The following is a 7747-nucleotide window of genomic DNA, read 5'->3' on the forward strand; positions in this document are numbered from 1 at the left end:
ACCTGTGACCCTAAGAAGATTCTTTTCTAGAACCATCCAGACCTTCATGTGTAGAGGAGAGACAGGCATAGAAGTGAAGCAACTGTCTTACTAAGGCAGGGATGGAGGAGGGGACAGGACCCGCCCTGGGATGCAGGGCAGTCTCACCTGGCCTCTCCTTCCTTCTTGTGCTAGCCCTTTAACCTTTCTGAGACCATGACTACGTTGTATTCCCATCTTGCTTCTGGCCTCAGCTTCTGTCCTCTGTTCATGATCATCTACGCCAGTTCTTCCATGGCTATGATACCAAAAAGCCCACCAAGAGAGGAGAAGCCTCATGGGCTGTCTGTTGCCCATCCCAACATCCATGCCTGCTGTGTACCAAACACACTTCTAGGCTGGGCTATCCCAGGGTGGAATTTCCTACCCTGAGGGATACCTCTCTCAGTAACAGGCAGCTCAGGCTGTTCAGGGGATGGAAGAGGAGAGTCTTTCCTGCAGGAGGGTGTAGGGAGCCTACAGTGGTTAGAAGGCCCTGTATGAGGCATCAACCCCCAAGCAGAAGCTGTAGAGGACAGTTGGAGGCAAGTAGCTCCCTAAGTAAGGCCTTTGGTGGAGGGTCCTAGGGGGAGATGCAGGGAAAAGCAGGCGCCTGGGACTGACACATGGAAACATGGCCTTGGCCACCATCACTGAACCCATTGCCATACTGTCTAGACCCACCCCCACCCAAGTCAAGAAGTGACTAGGAATTTGGGTAACAGAAAGATGATACATAGAGCCTAAGTCTTCACAGGGCTTTGGGGAAGGATGGGAGAACCAAAGCCATAGATGGCCACATGAGAGGGGAATCTGAGGACCATGAGGCACGACTTGTATGCAGGTGAAACCCTACAAGACAGGCCCTGAGCCGCTGTACACAGAGTAGCTAAAATATGCCTGAGGGTTGAACATGGAAGAGATACAAGATGAGATCACTAGAAACATATCAGCTGGCTGGACAAGCAAGTGAGGTCTCCAGTGGAAAGCTGGCCTCCCCTGGGGCCTTAACAAATACATAACCGCTTTTTCCAGCATCCTTTCTAGACACTGTTCCGGGCTTGAGGATCAACCCCGAGTAAGCAATGCACCACCTGGACTCTAGGGGTTGAGCAGTTCTATAGGAGGCCACCTAGAGGATCTGCCAACACACTTTACCCAAGGGACCCATGATGACAGGGTCCTATTTCACCAGGTGGATGAGGCTTTCTCTGCCAAGGATTTCCTCAGGACATGTAAGTCCTAGGTCTTCAGTCAGGGGTTATATTTCTGATTAGATCAAGCCCCAGCAGAGATTCACAGCATACTTACAGTCAAGCCACCTCACTGATGGGGTCCTAGGAGATTGAGGATGCTGAGATACTGGAGACGTTATTCCTCGCCACTGCCCTCAGCCAGCCTGCCACAGCAGAGCACTGAGTGTCATGGCAGATGTGACTATGCTCACGAAAGACATGCTGAAGGCAGTGAGCAATAGCTAGGACTCTGGAGTGTGACATAGGGCTGGGGATGTGTTCCATCCTATTCTGCATGGTCATTCTTGGGAAGGGTACCCTTCTGCTGTGTCTACAGAGACAAGCTAGGACTCACCACAGGGTCAGAGAAGTGTTCCATGACTGTAGAATAGCAATAGAAGGCTTCTGACCTAGAGGGCCAGAAGAGGATCAGGAAGAGTCACAGCATAGGAGCCTGGGAGCTACTTCAGACCCCTATTGCTCCCTGCCAGCTCTCATGACTCAGTATCCAGGCCAGTCCTATCCTCTCCTGGAGCCACAGTCACAGAATACCCTGTGCTATTAGGGAGATGGTATCCTTGGTATGTACAGGCACCTCAGTGGATGGCCAGCTCTCCAAGCCTTGCCTCTGATTCTGGACTCTTGTTATCTGGGTTCCCCTAGAACCAGCTGCTATTGCACATGAGTCCTTGCGTGTTGTCCTTGAACAGGCAGGTCACACTCAAGAATTCTCTTTCCCATATACAGGCACTTGCAGGATCCTTGCTATTCACAGTATCTCCCAACCCTTGGGTATAGTCCCTGCTCTGTCTCTGGAGACAAGGTTAGCCTGTGGTGCAGAGGATATGCATAGCACTGGAGACCACTTATGCACAACATCCAAAGGCCATAGTGCAGCAGACAGTCTAGGAACTTGGCTCCCTGGTTCCTAGACCTCAGGGCCATAGAGAAGAAATGATGGCAGGGAGTTCCCTAGCTTCTCAGAGCACAGATGTCAGTTCAAGTGATGTCAGCGAGGCCCTAAGATGGCCCTCCAGCCACTTTCCCCAGAAGGGATGCCAGGGGGAGTAACACAAGCCAGAGGACAGACATAAAGAAGCTAGAACCAGACTTTGAGGGGAGCTGTTAGCATGCCTGGCCCAAAGATTTTTTTCCTACAAAAGTCACAAGTCTCCATATGAATAAGAATAAGGGTTGCATCCTTGCCTTTGGCTCCTGAAGGGCTTCCACCATCAGCTGTTGCTCTCCTGGGCTTGATCTCATGGACTGAATGTCCACACACAGATCACCTTCAGCCTCTTCTTCATCTTGCAGAGCCTGTGGGGAGAGAGAAAGAAAAGAAGGAGTCACCTGGGCTTCCTCCTCAGGACCCCAGCCCTGCCTCTCCTGGCTGACAGATGAGAACTGGTGGCCCAAAGACAGCTGCCTACTCTCCCTGCTAGTTACTGGACATATTCACAATCTGTTATGAGTGAGTGGCCCAGGCAGCCTCACGCTGCCCTGGTGGATTCATATTATTGGTGAGAACGTGGAAGAAGTTTCATGTGAGATAGTGGATGGTGGTTAACAGGATGCAGCTGTGGGCAGTGGGGGGTGCAGGGAGACAGCACACCCTGTGTAGGACACAGACCCTGCTCTGCCCAGTTCCCCCAGCAAACTACGGCAGCCTATTGATGCCTCGCAGTGGTGATACCTGCTCTTGCTTGGGGCTCTTCCCAATGGCCTTCTTTGCTTGCTGGCCCCTCATTGGTTTGTGGGTGTTGGTGTCCTCCCTGTCCTCAGTCTACTATCATGAGGCTGTCACATGGCCTGTCACTTCTATGTGCCTGCTGCCTGCTGCCTACAGAGCCCTATCCCTATGCCCACTCTTAGTCCACATCTGCAGGACTCTGCTAGATCAGCCCTGGGCCTCCCATGTCTTGGCGTAGCTGCCATGGACTCACTCCCAACTGTCTCAGTTTTAACTTATTCGATTTTTATGCTCCTTTACGTCTGCCACATTCCCAGACCACAGAGCCTTTGCACAGACCATTCTCTACTCTGTGTGTCTCTCCCTTGCTACTTAAGTCTATGGCTCTTCCTTCATATAAGTTTTTGGGACATGCCCTGTCACTCTGCCACAAAGCTGCAAGGGTTGGCTTATGTGTGCTTTTCCCCTCACGTCACCCCTCCTAGCTCACTCCTGGCTCAAGTTCCATAAAAACACATTAACTGGCTACACAGATGACAGGAGGTGCCCCCCCCCACTGCCCTTGTCAGAGAGAACTCTGTCACTGTGCCAGATGGCACAACTCAAAGAGACAGACCTGCAGCCATGCTCCTGAGGGCGCTGTCTCCCCTCATGGAGGCTGCCCCCTGGCAGACCTCATAGCCTGCATCCCAGACACTAGACTGTTCATTCCTGTGACAGTGCTGACTGCCTATGTATGAAGGACTCTGGTCCTGGTCTGGTGGATCCAGCATTATGGACACTGCTTTCTTGGCTCTGTGACTCCCCTGGGCCCCGTGTGGAAAAGCAGTGGGGACTTAGGGCACAGTGAGGGTTCACACCACAGCCAATCCCTTACTCTTGAGCTCCTCAGGGCTATCTATGTGCATGACAAGGTCTCATTTTCCAAACACGTGTGCTGCTTCCCAGGGCTCACAAAGACCCCACAACATCTGGGGAAGGCAGAGGAAGGGAGGACAAGGCATCCAAGGCACAATCAGTGGCTTATTAACATTTTGATTGCAGCACAGCTCCCCTGGCGCCTTGGCCTGGACACACACATTCAATCTGGAAAAGAAGATTGAGCTGGGGAGAGGAGCATAGAAAGGAGCAAAGCAGACTTATTTTAATAAGACTAAAAATAGCCGTGTCAATATCCCCTCTGTTTGGGGAGTCATGCTGGTTCTCAGAGCACCTTCACAGCTTGGCTGTCCAGGACTGGGTGAGAACCCAAGGGAACAAGCTCTCCCAGGCCACCCACAGGCTTCAGGGTGAGTCAAGGGCTGCACAGGGCCCTCAGAACTCTGTGCCTGGGCCTCAGTCAGCTTCTAAGAACATCCAGCCCATGGGAAGTCCATGAGCCTGTGGTGGGGGCAGGGTGGGACTTTGATAGAGTAGCCCAGGATGGCTGAAGGTGAGTGAAGAGCTCAGCATTGGGCCAAGGGTGCTCTATCCAGGCCTTAGCCAATAGGACTGGAGACCAGACTCCCAGAGATCACCAAGGAGCACTTCTGGGTAGGCAATATAGCTAGTCCACTGAGGTAACAGACCTACCTGGTGCAGTGTGCCTGTCAGATCTGAGAGGGTCACCATCTCTTCTCACCTACCTTTCTGTACCATCCCTACAGGGACTGTACCCTGACCTTAAAGCTTCTGGTTATACCCCCATTCCATCATGTGGCATGATCCTGGCCTCTCTCCACTCAGATGACTGATGAGTTTTTCCAGGCTACATGCTGACTCCTACTGGACCCATCCATAAAGCTGGCCCCTTTTCAGGCAGCTCCTCAGACCACTGTGACATGTGACTATCCACTAACACTTCCTGGACATGTGCCATACCTCATATAAGCCCCTAAATTGCATACTATGCCAATATTCTAGAGCAAATGGGGCCTTGCCTAACTCCTGGCCTGGTGACATGGAGCCCTGGGGTCTAAATCCTTAGGCTAGTCACATGTGACACTGGCTTCCAGAGCTCTGGTGAAGGATCCTGTAGTCTTCTAGAATTACACCAGCTGCTAATCATGCCAAACGACTAGTCCTTCCACCATCACCATTACCACTACCATCACTACTCCACACCAGTTAGCACCACGAGACAAGACCACCATCATCATGATGCCATCACCATCACCACCACCATACCACTATTATCACCATCAACCCCATAATGCTCATCACCACCATCATCAACATCAGCATCACTTCACCACCACAGTGACCTAGATTTGGCAGCATCATCAGCATCATCACCATCACTGTCACTCCATCATCATCATCATCATCATCATCATCATCATCATCATCATCACTATTACTCCATCCTGCTCACCACAATCATCATATCATCATCATCACTCCATCATCATCATCATCATTCCATCACCATCAATACCATCATCTTCAACATTACTATAATCACCATTGCTCCCCCACCATCATCACCATCACCAATACCTTCACCATTAGCATCATCACCTACAGCAATAGCATTTTCTCACTGGCCTTCCATACTCCTTGCAGGTGAAAACATTCATTAGTCATCGTTGTCCCCTACCCCAGAAATGTGACCTGGCCCACAGCAAATACTTATGGATGTTGGATGATAAAATAGCTGGGTAGGTAGGTACAGGAATAAGTGCATTAAGAAAGGGACAGGTAGATAGTTGAATGAATGAATCTCTGGGTGCGTGTGTGTGTGTGTGTGTGTGTGTGTGTGTGTGTGTGTGTGTGTTAAAGAGGGAGGAATGGATGAATGAGTCAGTGAATGAGTGAGTGTGCTGTGTAAGGAAGGGCAGATGGACGGGTGAGTCGGTTCCTCCCACGCCCACACTGCAGATGCTGGGCCTCTTAGCAACGGCAGACTCCGTAGCGTCCCCATGGAGGCATGATATTAAAGTCCCTGCGTGCTGCGCTATCAATTTCCGGGGGAGACTATCTCCTGGGCCATCAGCAGCAGGAGGGAGCCTCCCCGTCCTCAGTCCTCCACCCTGCTGGGACAGCGACATCCATTCTTAAGCTTTCATGGGAACAAACAAAAACCACAGGAGCTAGCAGATTCCAGCACACCAGGCTGGGCAGCCCAGGAGAGGCCCATCATGCGTGAGGCGCAGGACAGTGTGCACCCCCTTCTCCATACTCTGCACTGCCCTCCCTCTCACCACCTGTCACAACCCCACCCAGCACACCTGGACAGGAGACCAGGAGAAGATCCTTGCCTCTCCACAGGCCAGCCCTACCCACCCAGCAGGGCCCTTCACTGAGCCATCCAGAACTCCTGCCTCACCAGGAAATATCCATCCATCCATCTCCAGGGGGAACTAGCTCACCAAAGGGGACACAGCCACCTACAGTCACAATCAGCAACACACAGCCCTCCCCCCCCACACACACACAAAAAACCCACATTTGCAATGCAATACTGACAATAACAGAAATGAAATAGGAAACATTTTTTAAACTTTTTAAAAAATGGCTCCATCATGTTAATATATAAACTATAGTTTTAAAAAAAAAGCATTGCTTTCTGAAACCAAAACAAAAGAAAGGCAGCTGAGCTGGCTGCAAACCACAAGAAGCTCATCCGCTCACACCTGCTCCTAGGCCCGCCTCCTGTAGTGTGTCACTTTGCTTGCTATTGCTGAAGAGATTCCAAGGCCTGCAGGTCTTCTGAGGGGTCTTGGGACTGCCTCACCCCGAGAACCTTTGGCTTAGGCAAAGCAGAGCTTGTAGCTGTCTACTTACAGTCTTTCCCAGGAAGCAGCCTCAGCTCTATCCCCAGCCATTATTGGGAGCCAGGGGTGGCATGTTGTGTCCAGACCTCCAGAACCCAATGACCAGGTGCCTCTCCCCTCTAAGGAGTCTGGCTCATCCACACAGTTAGGAACTGGGAACTGGACAACACAGTATAGACTTCTCCCGACCATGCCTGGTTCCTGAGATGGACACAGAAGGACCATGGTGCTGTTAGCACTGCTCTTGTGCCTCCCCATATCCCATGCACTGGCAAGGTTCACACCTGCCCCCCTCCATGCAGCCTTCCTGGATTGCCTCTCTTTCTTCCTCCTGCACTTGGCTGAATGTGTCTTCATCTGGTGACCCACAAGAGATAGGACTGGGTTCTGCCTGCCTGAAAATGTACTGGGTCTTTCCACATGGAGCCCAGCTCTGGGCTTGAGAAGCCTGAATTCTATGAGTTCCATGATACTTGGTAGTTTTCTCTATCATGTGGGCTTAAGAGGATCTCTGATGAGACATCATAAGTAAGCTACCCTCTCTCCCCATTGTGAATTCCTGCTATGGACCAGCAGCTGGGGAACTTACTTTCTTACCCCATAGTGAACACCTGACTAGGGCCAAAAAAATCCAAGGGGCCAGTTTCCCTACTTCATGGAGTCCACCAAATTAGGGAGGCAGATAACGGGTTAACAGCTAGCATGTGGAACAGAGGTGAGAGCAAAATGCCAGCCCAGGGAATATCCAGGAAAGCCTCGGGGCTGAGTTTGGACATCTGGAAGTCCAGAGCCCTAGGAGGGAGGAGGACCAGAGAGACCCCAGGAAGGCTTTCTCACTGACCTGAAGTAGTAGGCAAGCTCTAATCCAAAAGGGCTAAGGAATGCATAGGGTGAGCCCCAACAGGAGCTGAGGGAAGGGCAGAGGATACAGGAGAGGTGGGTTTTAAGGTTCAGTCAGGCGCAAACCATAGCATGGTAGGAGGAGGGACTGGAGTCTGAGGCCTGTGCTGTGAGCTGTGGGTCAGGACACTCCTTGCTGAGATCCCAGT

Source organism: Acomys minous (assembly GCF_964271855.1).
Source record: "Acomys minous genome assembly, chromosome: 12".
NCBI classification, from domain to species: domain Eukaryota; kingdom Metazoa; phylum Chordata; class Mammalia; order Rodentia; family Muridae; genus Acomys; species Acomys minous.